The sequence below is a fragment of the Taudactylus pleione genome, unplaced genomic scaffold (genome assembly GCF_031769625.1).
Source record: "Taudactylus pleione unplaced genomic scaffold, aTauple2 ptg000054l, whole genome shotgun sequence".
Lineage (NCBI taxonomy): Eukaryota > Metazoa > Chordata > Amphibia > Anura > Myobatrachidae > Taudactylus > Taudactylus pleione.
The window spans coordinates 6,226,236-6,237,358 of record NW_028284456.1 but is presented as its reverse complement, the minus strand read 5'-3'; the positions used below and the strand labels follow the sequence as shown (position 1 = coordinate 6,237,358).

The 11,123-nt window shown below is 45.9% G+C and overlaps 1 pseudogene; it reads right to left on the bottom strand.

Annotated features, from left to right (window-relative positions):
• The window catches only part of LOC148535219 (putative tyrosine carboxypeptidase MATCAP2), a 537,393-nt pseudogene extending 529,602 nt beyond the window's left edge, over window positions 1-7,791 (bottom strand).
• Window positions 7,792-11,123: the final 3,332 nt, after the last annotated feature.

Genomic DNA, 11,123 nt, shown 5'->3' with positions numbered 1-11,123 from the left:
TAAAAGATTTCAATACACTGAAAAGCAAATTATACAGCAGGCCAGGATTACACACCGGTGTGGCTCATGCATTAATAGGTAAATCATTTCTCAGTGTCATCAGGGTCATGTATAACTCTGGACTGTTCTGGTTGCCTACAATTATGGCTGGCACGGCTGTAAGAGAAGACCTCAGTGACTGAGGATAAGAGATGATAATTGGGACATGTTTAGTAAGAGCTTCATTGATCAGAACAGTATCACTAATGTTTCACAAGTAACAGTAAGTGTCTCACTATCACACTGCTTCCTGGTTCAGGTCCCTGGTGCACACTGCACATGTGCAGCCCTCACATCCCTCTAACAATGTGCTAAATAGTTGCCCATAGGCTAATATAGGTAACGCCCCAATAGGCATCACCTATCACACTGCTTCCTGTATCAGGAAATCCAGATTGCATGTATAGTAAGAAGAAGGAGGAGGGGAGTGTACCCAGAGGGATTGATGGTCACGGACCATTTGTGGGAGATAATGGGGAAATGGCAGCCTAAATGCAAGCATGTTGAGACCGGTTTTGGGTGGGTCGCAGACTGTGATTGCGATCCCGTACGTAAATAATATGGCTTCAGCATCTCTGTTCTGGCAGCCATTCTGAGTAACCATAGGGTTAATCAGACCTTTGACTAAAAACGGAATCTGAGTCTGTGCACATCTCTAAATATGAGCCCTATTATATCTCTTCAGTGGTTGGATAAACTGTCTAGCAGAATATATACTCACTGGTGTAACTAGCGTAGGTGCAGGGGGTGCAGCTGCTATGGGGCCCAGACTGCCTCCGGGGCCCGGCTCTTCCCTTGCACCTATGGTGCCAGGCCAGCCATGGTCATGTCCTCCAGCAGTGTGCTGCACAAGGCTGGCAAACCTGTCCTCCCTGTCGGCTCCGCCTCCGGCTCTGCTCATTGACTGATACTGGGAGGAAGCGTAGCTGCCCTCTCCCAGCATCAGTCAGTGAGGAGAGATGGAACTGACTGGGAGAGGAGGTGTGCCTGCCCTGCGTAACACACGTTGAAGGTAAGTCGGGGGGGGGGGGGTGCAGAGCGGGGGAGGGGCGGGGACCAAGTAGGGGGGATCCAGGGACCATGGGGGGACCATGAAAATTTTGATATGGGGCCTCCCAAGGTCTAGTTACGCCCCTGTATATACTGCTAGTATCCTAATGAGTGTGTGCATAAGCATTCACTCAGTCCCCACCACCACATCCTTAGTGTCTTAAAGTGATGCATCTTTATGCTACTTTATAGGGAAAAAAAGAACCTACTATAAGAACAAATGCTACAGTATGAACTATACCTGTGTGAGAAATCTGTCTGAGGCAATGTTGTACTCTGCTAAGACATCTGGTAATGCAGGACTGGCATACTCAAACTGAGGATTGTACTTGAATGCTGACTTGAAAAACCTCGATTTTTCTTGATGAATATTTATTGGTTTCACAGCATTAAAAATACCATTTATTTTCCCTGAGATGTCTTTTGCTTGTGTCTTAGTGACATGACGGTCCTTGCCTCTAGTTGGAATTGGCAAGTCAGGCTTTCTCATGGGCTTGGTTTTAGGCTGGTATGCCAATGCTAATCTCTTTCCTGATGCCAAGATGCCCTGTAGATGATTACCACTGGTCTCTCTAGTTATGCAGTTATAACTGGACCTCCTCCTATTTGCACATAACGCAGTGTTATGTGAGGAAGCTGGCTTTGGAGGGAGCAAGCTGGTGTGGTGGCTGGTTCCTGCTCTAACTGTGCCTTGTATAACACTCCTAGGCTGTGCTTGGGTGGTTATTGCAGGTGCTAGGGTACGTGCCTTCTCCACATTCAGAGCTGGTCTCTTTGATAGCTCCTCTCTGGGCCTCTGCAGTGTTTCTATATTAAATATAAGCACAATAATATTATTCATGTATAGATTAAAAAGATGTCACATATCTTTTGGTGTTTCACTGTGTTATTGAATTAATTAAAAAGTTCTGGTGAGAGTTACTGTAACCATCTCTATAGTGAACAAATTGCAAATCAACACCAATTCTGGAGCCCTGACATCTGGGTAGCCCATTTACAGTGGAGCCTGTTGAGGTTTCCTTACAGGACAGTCAGGGAAAGACTCTCTCAGAGAGTATCCCTGCTATAATAAGAACTGCTATACTCTTGTTGGTACTCAGCAGTCTAGGACAGTAATTGATACCCACATGTGATTAAACATCTAATATGTAAGGAACAGATGTATCCTCATACATCTAGCCTCAATACGCCATGCAGTGCAAAATGCTTGGCGCGAGTGAGCTGCCAGGTCCCGTGCAACTCTGCTAGCATTGGGCATCTTTTTTTTAATGAAAATGCATCTTCATTGCAATGTGATGCAACTAGGAAGCACCAGGAGACTGTAGTGATTAATGTGATATGTGACACTGTTTTATTCTTGTTAGAACTCAGCAGTCTAGGACAGTAATATATACTCACTTTTGATTAAGCATTTAACTTGTATATGTTCAGCATAACTTAGTTAGGACCTTAACTAACAAGACTTCATTACCTACAGTACAATGTTTGGTACATAAAGCAGGTTTAAATACAACTTAAGCTTTAAAATCATGGCGGCAAGCGTGCTTATGCATTATGAGGTCATGTCCTCTTCTAAAAGCATTCGAGATATTAAATAATTTGGGAGGGGCATTTAAAAATGAATAAATATACAGAAGGCAAAATTATTGACAACCTTGTCATATATATATATATATATATATTACGACCCATTCGCATGCGCAGATATGCGAACATCGCTCGGAGCGAACGAGCGGCCGCTTACAAGCGGCTCTGAATCAGGCCCTCAGTCTCCGGGGGGCTGTTAAGGCCCCCATACATCAGAGATGGATTGCAGCAATCGTGCAATTTGCCATCGACTGTGTATAAAAATCTGAAATGTATGGGCTTCACAGATCGCAGATTGCAACCAAAAGGTGATTGGAATTGTTTAATCAGATTGTCCAACATGTTGGATTTTACAGATCGATTGGGGCTGTAGATTGCTAGTGTATGGACATGATCAGCAGATTTGCAGACCGTTTCTAGCAAAATGATGGGCCTTTCAAGATTGCCAGATCTGTGTTTGCTGCAATCGATCTGCAAATCACTGAAAAAGATCTGTAGTGTATGGGCGCAGATTGCTCGATTGGGAAATCCTAAGATCAGGCAATAAATCTTCAAAAATGTTTAATTGTGGTTTTCAGATGGCTGATGTATGGGGGCCTTGAGTCTACAAACGAAGTTGGTTAGTTCAGCACAGTAAGTAAATACAATGAACTTTTGACTAACTATCACATAAAAATTATAACATATGTTTTATGAAAACACAAGTCCTTATAATTTACTAGTTGCTGGCCAGTTGCGCTGTATCATTGGTGCACAAATATTGCTTTGATGAATTGAATCCTAAATAACTGATCTCACTGACTCCCAAGGAAACCAACATTAAGTGCCCTAGTTTTTCTTCAGTAGGCTGCACTACAAAGAGTTATACACTTTAACCCAGTCCTGGGCTGCTGGTCAAATAGAAGGAATTTGACAACATTTGTAGCGATAATCAGTGAAGGTTCATAAGAGCAACATAGTTACTAATTGTGTCTATCTCAGCTAGACTCTAGCTTTCCACACAGTCAGTGAAGCTGGTATGCTCAGGGATATAGTGTAGGCTGTCCTATGATCTGTTCTATCAACCTTAAATAAACAGTGCATTATTACTGAGCAGATACTGTAGCTTCTATGGGGACATGAGGTCCCCTGAAACAGTAGCCTATAGGTAGGGGTTTCCTTTTTAGAACAAAGGGTTCAATTCAGACCCGGAAGCTAAGCTGCGCTTTCTCGCTGCTGGTGTAAGGCCGCCCTCTAAGTCTTAGAGAGCGACAGCAGAGTGAGCGCATAAAGAAACCCACTTTTTTTTCTTAACACATGTCATCTCCAGGAAGTGTGTGATTAATCAGAACCATCGAGAGCCATCGCAGCTTCACGCAGCGCTTTAGGTAGACCCTACTCCACCGTAAGCACTGCGAACACTGCAGGCTGAAATACAACCAAGTGACGTGTACAATGACGCTTCCATGCTAATTATGCACACCCATAACACTCCGTTTTGATGCCCAGACACGCCTGTGTTTGCAGCACCACTCCCCGGTTCACAAGCAGCTCCCCCTGTTACCACCCACAAACGGCACTATCTGTCACTCAAAGTAGCGGTCAGTCTTCGTGTTAAGAGCACACGATTCCCGATCGCAATGACTGGTTCACGTACGTGCACTGTTATGCATATGCATGCGCGGACAGGTGACAATCGCCCATAGCGTGCGTCCGCGGCTTAGCGTCCGGGTCTGAATCAGGCCCAAAGTCTCCTAATAATTATCAGTAATTGGATATATCTGAAATCCGCCAATTGCCAGGTTCCCGAATACCCCAAATAAGTCACTTTTTGAAGGAAATCAGGCTGCTCCTATTGTTCTCTTTCTCGACAATATCTGTATCAGGTACCACGATGTGTTGACTCACTAAGGCCCTCATGCAGAGGCGGTCGCAAGAAGCAATTGCTCTCTCTGAATGAGGGCGGCCACTTCTTTATTTTTAGTGCGGCCTCCTGGTCGCTAGCCAAGCTGTGGGTTACAACCAACAGCTTAGCGACCGACCAGGGTGATGGTTGCAATGGTCAAGACCATCGCGACCATTGGGGCTTGTGATGAGACCCTAAGGTTGGTTCTCAGCAACTGCAAGCCCCAGGGAGCTTCCTCACTACTGATGTCAGTGCGGCCACCCACAAAACGGCAGGCGTTTGCTTGGGAACACCTCTGTTTGTGTAAACATCCCCCCGCCCCGCCTACAAACTGGGTCGAGCTGTCGATCACCATCAACAGCCGCCCCTTTTGTAGTGAGCTCTGGAGTGTGAGAAATTCTTAACATCGACCCAGTTGCGAGCGCTCAGCACTTGCGACCGGGTCTGAATGAGGTCCTAAGTCCCTTGCAGTAATAACTAAGTTTGTTGTTGTAGATTGTCAGCTAGGTGACACTGCAGTAATGCTGGGTGTTGTGTGCTTTTGTTTGGTTACAGATCTCTCCTGCCAGGACGATGACAGCCGCTGACTCTCGGGTAGTCACTGCCCCTTTGCAACACCTCCGCAATGCAGGTCTCCATATTTGGACACAGTCCCAACCCACCTCTCAGTTAAGCAGCTCCGCTGGCATGCGTTTATAATGCCAGTGGTCGCTATACCGACCGACGGCATCTCCACTACAGAATCCCGGCGAGGGTTAATTAACCTATGCCGGGAGACTGGCACCCTGCATCCCGATCAAAGGGATGCCGGGCGCCGAGCACGGACAGCCACAGGGGAGGAGGGTTATGGTTTAGGGTTCCGGGGGGGAATTAGGTTTAGGCACCCCCCGGAGGTTAGATTTAGGCTAGGGGGAGGGAGGGTTAGGGTTAGGCACCCCTGGGGGGAACTTAGGGTTAGGCACCCCCCCGGGGGACTTAGGTTTAGATAGCAGGGAAGGGGGACGTTAGCTTTAGGCACTTAGAGGGGGGATTAGGGTTAGGCACAGGGGGGGAGGTTAGGCATCCCTAAGGGTGGGTTAGGGTTAGGGGGTAGATTAGGTTAGATCATACTTACCTTATAGACGATTGGGATTTCCATCCACGTCGGGCTGGCGCTGCAGGTCGCCACTTTCTTAGATGGGAAATGGTGTACGGCTCTGTGGCTGGAGGACTGGGTTGCAGAAGGCCTTACAAGGAATTTGCTCCTGTTTGAGCTCTACTGCATAATAGTAGCATTGGAGCTGTGGGCTGGAAGCCTGGGGAACCGCACTGTGGTTTTTTGGTGTGACAACTTGACAACTTGGGTGTGGTGCAGGCCATTAATAAGCAGAGAGCATCTAGTCTGCCAGCGATTCGCTTGATTGCACAGATGGTCTTGCTGTGTTTGCAGCACAACATAGCTTTTAGCATGAGACACATTTCTGTGGTGGATAACGGGGTCACTGATGCGCTCTCTTGGGGTGATTAGGCCAGGTTTAGGTGATTGGCTCTGCGTGCCAATTTTGGTGAGCTGCGTCCCTCTCATGTGTGGCAGGTGATCAGTCTGCATTGGCGAGATTAGCCAACCACTCGCTGGCTTTGTCGACGCTCGCTGAGTATCAGTCAAGTCTTGTCTTTTAAGTTGACCTTAGCCATGGCTTATCGTGGGGCATTCCAGGTTGGAAAGCTGGTAGCTTCATCTAAGCATTCAGCTCCTCCTCTGATGGCATTGCATGTAATTTTCAGTGATGATTCGGTTATGTGTAGGGTGCAGCGTTCAAAGACCGACCTATTGGGTATGGGGCAGTGGGTCTTGCTGGGTTGGAGTCAGGATCACAGCATTTTTCCCGTGGTTTTGGCATCACCCTATGTGTATCTGCAGCCTCCAGGTGCTGGCGCTTGGCTGATGCACAGTGATGGGTCATCAGTGACCATTTATCAGTTCCGGTGGGTTCTCAGATGCTGCATCCTTGAATTGGGTTTATTACCTCTCGTTTATGGTACCCACTTGTTTGGAATTGGCGTCACTTTGGCTGCTACTGCGGCGGGTTGGTCTGTGAGCGAGATTCGTTCCCTTGGCAGGTGAAATTCTGGTGTGTACAAGCAATACATCAGACTTCGGCCTGACAGGAAGTCCTTGAAGATTAGCTACCCGTCACACTAGGTGGGGGTCTTTAGGAGTTTTTGACTTTCTCCTGGCAGATTTGCTTAACTTTGGCTTCTGCTGCCGCCAGGTTGTTTGTTTTTTCTTAGCCTCAAGTCAAGTTTGGATCCCCCCTGCATCCACCTCCCCTAAAATATGTTAAGGTGTATGTCCCAGCCCATTGAGGTTCTTGGTACATAGGTTTTGCTTAGTTGCTAGGTTTAGCTCTTCAGGTCCGACTAATTTTTAGCATGCCATTAATCATCTTTGTACTGTTTCTTCCTGGCAGGTTCTCGTTTGGATGATGCTATGATTTGGGTTGTAGGTCATTCGTATATGTACTGGTTGGCTTATTTTCGTGTAGATTTTGAGCGGTTCCCAGAATTGGGGTTGGTGCAGTGGATAGGCCGAAGGGGCTTACGGTGGGATGCACTGAATACAGTCTTGGGCCAATCAGTGGCATCTTTCAGGTTCCCCTTATTCCTTGTCATCCATTTGGGCGTGAATGATTTGACCAGTTGGTCGTGCTTGGATTTACGTTGTTCCATCTGGAAGGATTTGATTGAGTTGATTGAGAGGTGGCCATTTTGCAGGGTATTATTGTCCGATATTGTGTCACGTCTGGCATGGTGGGGAGCCGTTAGTCCAGGTGCGATTGAGTTGTTCAGAAGAAGGGTGAATTTGGTGGTAGGAAGAGCTGTGTTGGATCATGGAGGGGTGGTTATTGTCCACCCGTTCATCACATTTCAGGATCGTCACCTGTTTAGAGGTGATGGGGTACACCTTAACGAGATAGGGATGGCTATCTTTGTGGAAGATGTGGTCAGAGGTTTGAGGTCGTTGTAAGGCAAGTTTTTGGTATGGTAGTGTCTGATGTTTTTGAGGGACCTGGCAATTGGCGGATTCAGAATGGCTGGTGTTTGGATGGGGTTTTTTGTGTTAATCCTGCGATGTGACTCTTACCCTGGTAGAGGATAGGCGTGGACATCAGAGGGTAGGGAACTACCGGGCCAGGTGGGTCCTTAGCCTTTTCCAGGGTTTTGGGGTCACATCTCAAGTTGGAGCCCATGGTGACTCTTCAGCCTCATCGCCTGGATGTCTTTCCCCACAAAGGTGGGGGCTTTGGCCTTTACCCTTGTGAGTTATCTGACAGGAAGCCGGGTGAGTAGCTTTCCTCCTTGTCAGTAGTTTAAGATTTCATTTTATATATGTTATATTTGTTACAAGTACTTAGCTTATTATGCTAGGCCGTTCTTTACCCGCCACCATACATTATATTTAAAATTAGTTTTAAATAGGAATAGAGTAATAAGAAATTGCCACTCTATTAATAAAAAGCTGTCCCAGTTTTCACACACTTTTCATGTTGTCAGTGTCGTTATTTTATTCAGAAGTTAAGTTTGTGTGTGTGTGGGTATGGATGCAGAGTGTTCTCAGCCGTTTATGGCTGCTTCTCCATCATGCACCAGCTGGTACTCCATGTAAGGAAGCTGTGGGGGCATTAAAAATGCTGGATTAAAGCATTATGTGACTCTTTCAGTGTTTTAGGTCCCCCTTAACTTTTTGTATCGTAGGCAACAGCCAAGGTTCACCTAAATACAACGTTGACACTGGGGGTAAAACACAATTCTTCAGAAAACCTGAATACAGTAGTTTTCACCTTTCTAGCTGGTTCCAGAAAAGTTAAGACAACCTCATCTATGTCGATGTACTTTTGTGTTATAAAAGTCAGCTTACTGGCAAAAATATCTTTGCCAACCTCCATGGCATAAAGGCATAGACCATTAGAAGCATGGCAATTTCTTGGGCATACAGTACTCTAAAGTTTCTGCTGAGATTATCTATAAATCAACTAACTAGGCTTTAGCTAGTACATTTATTTAGTACTTCAAAGTAAATTTTGCACACATATCTACTGTGGTACCCCATTCGATATGTGGTACCCCACTAGAACCCTGTGGTAACCTGGACTTCCCCTTTGTTAATGGGCTGAAGTGACCCTGTGTTTATATGGATCTGCAGGGGTTAATAATTCCCCCATTACTTAATGACATCAACGGGGAAAACACAGGAGGCAGCAGGACGCAGAGGAGCGCAAAGAGAGGAGTCCTGCGATAGGCTGGTACCCAGCAATCTGAGGGGTGGAGCCAATGAAGCAAGAAGAGAAGAGACAGAGAGGGGACTCTGAGAACATTCAGCCGGAGCTCTCTGGTCTTGGAAATGAGGTACTGCCAAGGGAGCCACCTTGTGAGCCGCACTGAGGAGAACGCATCCGGTGGGACAGCAAAGGAAGCTGCAGGAGACGTTGCACCGGGGATCCAGAGAGTGATCACTGAGGTGATGGCAGAGAATGCCCTGAGGGAGAATACTGTAAGTTATTGGCAGAACTGCCACCACCTGGGGTAGACCACAAGCCACTGTAGCAGCAGGGGAGAACAGCCTGGGCAGTGACAGAGATCCAGCAGCCACAGCAACAGGCAGCCAGAGAGACTTATAACCACAGCCTGCCATCAGCAGTCAGTGAGCCAGTTAGAGAGCACCACTTTCCCTCCCCCAAATGTTAGCCTGCAAGGAAAGTCAGCCCAGTGTAAGGAAAGGGGATAGAGCACCAGAGCTTTACCCAAAGGAGCCTGTTTGTCCCGACGTTCATTGGAAGGAGCCAGTCAGGGGTGGAGGGATCTGAAAGGATCCTTCTTCGCAACCCGGGACTCTTTCCCATAGGGAAGGAGCAAGGTGAGTGTCGGGTGTAGGAACAAATGCCATCTGAAGATGATGAAAGCTCTCGCAGTCAAGCTCTGAAAATATAATATTTTTGGAGCTTGATGAATTTCTGTCCCGATACTAGTGTATGGGGACAGCGGGCCACATCGCAAGTGAAAGGTAAGCACAAGATATCTGTGATCTGATGATCAGTCCCCCCTGCCCCATGCTCTGTAAAAGTGAGGGGGGGGGCGGGGCTAAGTCACGGGGATGTGGGGTATAATTTTGACTGGGAGGGGGGGGTGACGAAAAAAGTCATCAGTCAAGTGGTTATGGGAGCGTTATTCAGGGGAGTTTAGCTCCCGGACTACGTGCACGTTATTAGCCACGTGAAGCAGCTTCTCCATGATACAGTAAGTGCTGGACATGATGCAGTTACAGTATTCCCGCAATCACAGCCAGTCCCGCAGTCCTACTTAATGCGGATTTCTGCATGCAGGAGGGAGCGAGAAGAAACCCACGGTAAATGCGACCTCGGACAAGTCACAGGAATTAATTCAATAGCTCCTGCGCACTTAGCCCAGAAGCCAAATTCCTGCATAAGAATTAAATCGCCCTGTAGATTCAAGTTTGGTGGTAACAACCCTCTCAAATCTAAAACTTTCGGCACCTTTTAAATCTGCCCCAACTGCAGTGCAACATGGTTTTGCCAAGGGGCTCAGTCGCGTCCTTTTTTTTGGTCTATTACCAACTCTGAATCAGCTTTTTCAGGGGTATGCACTATGTGATCCATCTTACCATATATCATTCCCCCACGGATCGGAACGATATATCGTACGGATCATATAATGTGTAATGCTATACATTGAGATGATGCAATGAGTGACACCATGCTGCTAAATGCAGCATGGAACAATATATTGTGCGGCCGTACATCAGATTGTGTAGTGTGTATGGCTAATGCAATATATCGTTCCATTGTATAGTGCAATAATTGAATGGCATTTAACTATGGTAGTTAGCTTCTTGGCCTCAATTAAGTAATAAAATAATTTAAAAGTTACTTAAACCCAGATCCAGTCTGTCAAATCCAAGAACATAATAGTCTATGCAAAAGAGTTTATCATGTTTGGGAAATAAGTACATTTAAATGTAATCAAATTATTTGAGCTGTTTTATCTGCTTATTAACAAAAAAATTGACATTCAATCTATCATAAATTAAATGTAATTATTTAGTCATATGTTTGTCTAATGTTTTCAAAATTACTTTATGCTCTATCTCTGCTTAATAGCCATGTTATAGAGCTACAAATATAATGATGTTATTTAAAAGATATGTGATGAGAATTTTAAATCTATCTCGTATTTTCATTAGGCTAATGAGATAGTTGATTTTTTAACATTGTGTTTGTTTACCTCATCAGCTTGCTTTATTGCCAAACATATCTTAATGTTCTGTCCCCTGTTTCAGCTGTTACTTAAATTTCACCCGTCACATCACTGAGAATTCCTAAATGGCCTGACCATGCTGCATATGCGCTGGTGATATTACCTCTATCATTTCACTTGTGCCCTGGGCAACAGCAGCAGCAGATGGGTGTCCTATATTTTGTCGACACTCATCATGTCAACATTCATAATGTTGACATGAGAATGTTGACATGACCATAATGTTGTCATGCCCGCGATGTTGACAATT